The following is a 7,956-nucleotide window of genomic DNA, read 5'->3' on the forward strand; positions in this document are numbered from 1 at the left end:
CTCACCAGCCAACAATAAGACAAAATCAGAAGACATGTCACCCTTTGATCTGTGCAAAAACCAAGATTGCTATATACAGATGACTGGTTGTTACAACAAGGATTAGAGAGTACGCATCCCGGGACCAACAACAACAGCAACAAAAAGCTCTAACCTAGTTTTTGGTCTACAATCTGTTCAGCAAACAAAATCTCCAATTCCAGGGGTCTGACTGAGACAACCGCAAGTGAACGGGTCTTCCAGAAACATAATGAAAGAATCTGTCCCAGGCTCCATCCTAGGAACAACATAATGACCAAGAACACCAACTACAGAAGATGAATTAAAACGACACTGAAGAAGCAGAACTGCTAGAACTACAAAGAAAGCCTTCATCATAAGCTCCATTCCTTGAGCTGCACAGCCACCAAGATCTCTAGATGCAGAGGACTGATTTTACCATCCATGAGGAAGTAGAAGTCTTCCATACTCCACAAAAATACCGAGGGGAGAGTAAATGATCATGCAAGGAGTTTATAGTTAATCCCATGACAGTATACTTCAGGGATGGAGAAACCCTGTATCTCCTAGGCCAAGGGAATTCCCTCTATAATATTCCCAATAATTACTGTGCCTATGCAGGGGGAAAAAAAGAAAAAAAAAGCACAAAATAATCATTTTCCACATATATATTTATTGATTGATTTTTTGAGGTCTTTATTTTGGTTGATTATTGAAGTTGATATCTCCTTTTCTATTTTTATATTATTTTATCTTATCTTTCTCCTTCTTTTTGCACTCCGGCATGATTTGAATTAAGAACCGAGACTATTGTGTGGTGCTTCTCTTTATTGCCGTAGGGCTCACTGAATATTTAATTTGACATTTATTTTTGTATTGTTATGGTGTTTCAATTACCTTTTTCATGTCCTCTCTCAAACTGAGGCAGATAGCCACTAGAAGGACTACACCCATTTTCAGCATATTTTTAATTAATTAATTAATTAATTTTTAATTTTTTGCTTAATCTTTACCCCATTCTATTGCCTTTCTTTCCCTCAAACAAAACCACATAACTCGATTTATCTAGCTTAGCCTCTCAAATAGAGAAAGAAACAAGGGAGGGCACCAGGACCAAACAGATGTATGATCACTGATAGTAAGCTAGACAAAGAGGGGACCACCTTCTCTAGCAGCCTTGGGGGTGATTGTGGGGGATATGGGTTGCAGAAAAAGAATGGGGAAGGGGAGAGGACAAATTTGGTGGTGGGTATTCCCCTGATTCAATGTTAATATGTAACTAAAATACTAATGTGAAAGATATGTAAGCCACTGTGATCAAAATAAAAATTAAAATAAATAAATAAATAAATAAATAAATAAATAAAAAGGCTGGGAAGATAGCTCGAGTGATACAGGCTATTACTAGAAATTAAAGGCCATGAGTTAATTCCTGGATCTGCACAACCCCTTAAGTACCATCACAGATAGCACAATTATTTCTAATGTTTTTCTTGGTTATATGGGGTAATATTTTTATTTTCTATTTTTATTTTAGTTACCTATGCTTTATAATTTTATAATAATGTAATTGGTAGAGTTTCATACATGTGATATTCCAACCACCCCTCCACTATAGTATCCACTTCCTTGCATCACTGCCCAATATCCCTTCTCTTACCTTCCCCCACTCAATAGCACTTTGACAAACCCTCCTCCAACCATAGCTCAATACCATGGTAAATTCAATTCTGTATACCAGATCTTAGCTTTTTTTTTGGTCATTTCTTATTTTCTTACTATTCTTCTTTATATTCTATATATGTGAGAAGATGGACCTGTTTCTTTCTGCCTGAATTCACTAAACCTGATATACTACAGATCTACCCATGTGATGGCATGGATTTCATCTTTTTTATAGCCGCATAGTATTCTATTATGGGTATATACATAGTTTCTTTATATAGTCGACTGTTCTTGATACTTTGGTTGTTTCCAGATATTGCTGTTCTGAGCAGTGCTGCAATGAACGTAGTAGAACAAATGTCTTTGGCAAATAGAAATTTTAGACCTTTGAGGTTATTATCAAGAAAATAAATTGCTGTTATATGTGAGTTCAATTCTTAGTTTTGTGAAAAGTGCCCATCATGTTTCCAAAATGGTTGAATCTGTTGGCATTTCCACTATGAATGAGTGTTCTCTTTTCCCCCATTCCATGCCAACACTGTTGTTTTTCTTCATAGTAATGTGTCCGAGTCTCAGTGCTATGAAATTATATCTCATTGTTGCATATTTTCATATGCTCCTCGGCCATCTGAATATCTTCTTTGAGGTAGTTTCTGTTCATTTCTTCTCCCTTATTTTTTGAAGGGGTTCATTCTTTTTGTTACTTTGTTTTTGTGGTTAGAATTTACTAGTGCTTTATGTACATTGGATATAAACCCTTTGTTAGATGGGTGGTAGACAAATCTTTTTTTCCAAATGTGTGGGTTTCTTTTCTATGTATGTTGACTTTTTATTTTGGTAATAGTTTCTTTTGCAGTGCATAAGTTTGACTTGATGTATTCCCATTTACCCATTTGTTTATCATTCCTTTCATTTGCTTTACAATGACACTAAATCACTGAATATGCCTCATGGAGGTTTGAATAAACCTCTTTGAAGCTACCTAAGGAGTTTACCTATGTTTTCCTCAATATAGCTCATGGGTGCAAGTTCGATATAAAGGTGTTTAATGCACTTTTGAATTTATTTGTGATTGGTGTAAGAAAGGTGTCTTTTTTTTTTTTTTTTTTTGGTTTTTGCTTTTTGGGTCATACCTGGTGCTCAGGAGTTACTCCTGGCTCCACACTCAGAAATCACTCCTGGCAGGCTCAGGAGACCATATGGGATGCCAAGATTCGAACCACCATCCTTCTGCATGCAAGGCAACACCGTACCTCCATGCTATTTCTCCAGTCCTAAGAAAGGTGTCTTTTAATAAAAATAAGTTTAAGGTATAATAGTCAGGGGACCAAACCAAGGAAAAGCCCATTTCAGGACCTCCCTGCATATTAGATTAGTGTTATAGTATTCACAGGCAGATCTTTGTGAACAATGGTATCTGATCTCACAATCAGACTAGTTGGATGATGATGAGTTACTCTTCCCAGAGTTTCCCAGAAAACATTATGCCCTCAGAAGCCTAAGCAAGAGTACCTTGCCCCACATAATTTATATTACTGCATCCACTCTCACAACAGTTAAAGAAGAGAAATTGTGTTGGAACAAGGAAAGAGCTTTTCATCTCTGACTTCTTTGTATTTATCCCTACCTCTAGCCTGGTTTTCATTTAGAGAAATTCAAAACAAATTCCATCTTCCAACCAATTTCCTCTTTTCTTCAATGCAATTTTTCTTATTCTTTACATATATGTTTAGACTACCTTAGGCTGCAATTATTCCCATATAATTTATACATTTTTAGAAATCCTTATTATGCTATTACCATCTGCTTACTCATATTGGAGCAATGACTTCCCTTAACACTTTCTTTAACTCTGTGTATTTTAATATAACAATGTTTGTTGTTAAATATATAGCATTTGAAGCCATTTGCTATGGCATCTACTTACTTCCTATTTCTTTTTCTTTCTGGGAAACTTTTAATATGTTTTCCCACTTTAGATTTTCCTTATTTACTATAAGAATAAGTATTAAACAAATTAATGAAAATAAATAATAAGTGAATAATGGATGGTGACATCTTATACTGAAATTGATTTACTATTCATTTGACTCATTTGGTTAAAAGTATACATCACTTGAAGATGCCATGGCTTGGAAAAATTAGAGCCATTGGTTCACTGATGATTCATGCCTAGTCTCACTGGAAGCTCTTCTATAAGCTCTATTAAACTATAATTATACTCTGGAATGAGTAATGGAATGGGACACACATGTCTATCAACTAGCTATATGTACCAATGTCAGAAACTCACTGGTGATGCTTTAATAGATTGGGGCAAAAGGCAATAGAAAAAAATAAAAATACAACTAGAGATTTAAATAAAGTAAATAAAAAGGCTACAGTCCCAGTGCAAAGTCCTGGGCTAAAAGGCCATGAAGAGAGACTAGGAGACAGAGCAAAGAGAGCAGAGGATAGTACAGAAGTTATGTAGTTGCCTTCCGTTTGGTTGATCCCAATTTGAAGACCTTACACCACATATAGTTCCCCAAACATCACCAGAAGTTACCTCAAGTACAGAGTAAGGAGTAAGTCTTGAACACTGCCAAATGTAGCCCAATTCCCCACTATCTTTCTTCAAAAATAAAATCAGATTTATTTTGCAATAAACAAATGGAAAAAAATCACTGAAATCAGAGATGGAGTCTGAATCTACCTTGCTCATCTCCCTTTCCCTAAGAATCAGTTTTTTCTTAGACGGTTTTCCCCTAGATCTCTACTATTAAATTTTTTAGGCTTCATTATTCTAATGAATGCATAATCAAACTGAAAAGTGAGTTCCTTTTTAAATGGCCTCACTAAATTGTCTGAGTTGTATTTAGAAAGAAAAGTTTCACCACTGCTTTTTTGACCCTATAATGAATAATCTATACCAGATCTTCTTTTCATATTCACTGATTTTTATATTTAATTTTCTATTAAATACCATTTTAATTCATTAAAAATGATATTACCATGGAACTAAAACTTGATCCTTCTTTTTATATCAAAGCAATTATATTTCAAAGAGTTAAACTTTATGTGCCTTTAAACTTGGATTTTTTTAAATCAGCTTCTTTCCTTTTGACCATTGTTGCCTCTCAGTAGGTTTGAGATGAGAAGAAAAATATGTGAAAGACTCAAATGTTAATAATTGAAAGCTCTAGATTATATTAATTACCTCACATATCAAGGAGTATTTGTGTGCTTATAGAAATATTTTAATATCTTTTTACTAATAATATCAGCAGTAGTAATAACAGTATAAGTAATAGTTTTTTCTTTAACTGTGTTCCCCTTGTATCTTTCTATCCTGAAACTATGGACCAATTACCCTCAATTTATGTCTTCATTTCCCCTTCATAGGTAGCCTTCCTGGTCTACCACTTATTTATAAGGGCAGAATACCACTTAATGCCATGCATCTCATTCAGTCTTTTACATAACCTGATGAAATATTATCCTTGCTCTCTTCATCTTAGATATTAAAAATATCTAATTTCATGGCTAGAGTAGGAACTGAGTGTAGGCAATCTGCCAACAGAAACTGCACATATTACCTGTTCACTTTATGAGGATAACTCCTGATCTGCTTGACAGTGACCAATATGTTTTGATGTAGGAGTATTGGGGAATAAGAGGCACTATAAGAAGATGGGGCACACACAGACATGAAGAGATTAGCATACTGATGCCTGGGAAATGAGAGGGGAAAAAAAACAAGCAAAACATGAATTCCTGACTGTTTCTCCCTCATCCTTTTGTCTTTTACTTCCCAGACATCATTGCATTTGGCTTTTGCTTTTCTTAAGCATCCCAGGTAGCTGGCAGATGCACTGATAAATCATTAGGTTTTGGCTGGCTGTACCAGACACATTATGGTATATTATGTTGAACTAAGAAAATATTTTACTCTGTTAGTTTTTCTCTCTCTCGTCTTCATTCATTTGATCAACCAATGTCTTCAACTGTGTAAAAATTACAATAATGAAAATATTTTCATCTTCATATTACTTCCATTTAAAGGCTAAAGTTGGACAGATAATGCCATTATGAAAATTAATTTTTAAATACAGGTGAAGAAAAAATAATGCTCTAGTCTAATATTCTGTAACCTAAAAAATATTATTGTCAAAAATTGTATACATCTTGACAGGAAAAATGAGTTTAAATTGTGATCTTTTCAGAAAGATATAGTAGCTAATTTTTCACTACAAAATTTGGATAAAACAAAATGCTAGAACTTTTCTTTTGAGAAACAATAAAAGAAGAAAATTAATTTTTTCCTAAAGAATTCTTGAAACACCAGCTCAAAAACTTATTTTGCAAAGACAATCCTTTTAATATAAGAACATGAGAGCTAGCTTTGTATAAGAAACAAGACCCTTGAGGGGGCTGGAAGATAGGACAGCTGGTGGGGTGGGAAACACGTATGGTGGAGGAAAGCTTTCAATAGGGAGGAGGCAATAGTACTGAAAGATGATAAATTGCTATATATGAAACCCTCTCATCAATTGCATTTTTTAACATAAATTTGAAAAGCAAAAAAGATCCTCTTACTAGAGGAGACTAATGGAGATGGGGAATATGTTAATGGATAGAAGTGGACACTGGTGAAGAGATTAGTCTTGGAGCATTGTATCATGCTCAATCATGAATATCCTTGTAATTTCAAAGTTACTACATAAAAATAAAATTAAAAAATCATACTTTTAGGATCGAAGTGATAGCACAGTGGTTGGGCATTTGTCTTGCATGTGGCTGATCCAGGACAGACCTGGGTTTGATCCCAGGCATCCCATATGGTTCCCTGAGCCAGGAGCAATTTCTGAGCACATAGCCAGGAGTAACCCCTGAACATCACTAGGAGTAACCTCTGAGAGTCACTGGGTGTGGCCCAGAAACCAAAAAATAAAATATTTATACTTTAAAAATAAAGAAATATATTTTCTATTCTCTATAACAAAACAACTTACATTTCTAAAGCTATTGTGCTCACGATCTCTGCATTAATGTTACAATCACTTGGTAAAAAGGTCCACTATTCTTTTTCTTGCCCTCCTCCCAGTCCTCACAAGCTTCTGATCGCATGTTTTTCTTACTAACATAAATTCTCCTTTCTCCATTTATATACTCCACTTCTGTACTATGTTTCACTGCATAATTCCAACCTGTTTATATTTTTTCAGTAATGCATGCATATTTTTAAAGCTCCACATTAATAGTAACAACCCAGGTTTGGGGGTATTTTTTGCAAAAACTATTTCCACAAAATACATGGTTATGTAGTGAAATGCAACAAATGTCTCTATTAATTTGAAAGCTGGGAGGAAAGGGTTGAATGGAATGGCCCCTGAAGAGGCAAAAATGAATGGTATTGTTTATTACTAGGGGTAAGGTCTTCTCTATATAGATTTCATCTTGACCTTAGATAAGAGTTGGGAACAGATTCACTGAAGCATGTGTGGTTGTTTATTTGAAATTCAAGAAAAAGAGCTTTTAAAGCCATATGTGAAAAATATACTCATTTTATTCTTTTCCAGAATCAGCAGCAAATCATTAATCAAAAGTTCCATATAAAGATCTGGGAAAAGAAAATTTCTATTTTAGTGATTTTAGTGACAGGATCATTCTGAGAAAACAATTAGTGAATTTGCTCACACTAAACAGAAATAGTTATTTTTGTAAATGATCAGGGGTGTGCATCCAACCTTGAGAGAAATAACCTTTAATACTCATGCAGAAATTCTGCCTTTCAACACACAATTATACAAAGCATATCAGATGTTGATATCAGAAATCCTTCAGTGGGCAAAGAGTACACCAGTAAGGAATCAAGATCAATGAACAAGTGCCCAGTGAGTAGAATATGGAAGTTAAGGGTTTGTGACCAATTACATTTTAAGTATATTCATGTTTATCAAGCATTGTATCTGTCTCTATGATAGTTACTTCATAGGAGAGTGCTGAGTATTAAAGTCTTTTGCCAAAACTACCATATATGTAATTGGTGCCTGAGCTCTTCAAGATTGAAACCTATTTAAGCATCTCAAGTCAGCAAGACACAATTGGAGCATGAAAGGAAAGCATTTAAATGTACTCCTGACCCCATGGCTAATGGTAAAATATGCAGTAATCATTTCAAGAACCAATTGAATAAGTACTATTTTATGAGGCTCAGGGATCTGACTTAATAGAATACCTGCCTTTCATGTATGAGAGATGATCCCTCAAATTGCACCCAAATCACAAAATGCAATACTTTGGACTGAT

Source organism: Suncus etruscus, chromosome 2, assembly GCF_024139225.1.
Source record: "Suncus etruscus isolate mSunEtr1 chromosome 2, mSunEtr1.pri.cur, whole genome shotgun sequence".
Classification (NCBI taxonomy): Eukaryota; Metazoa; Chordata; class Mammalia; order Eulipotyphla; family Soricidae; genus Suncus; species Suncus etruscus.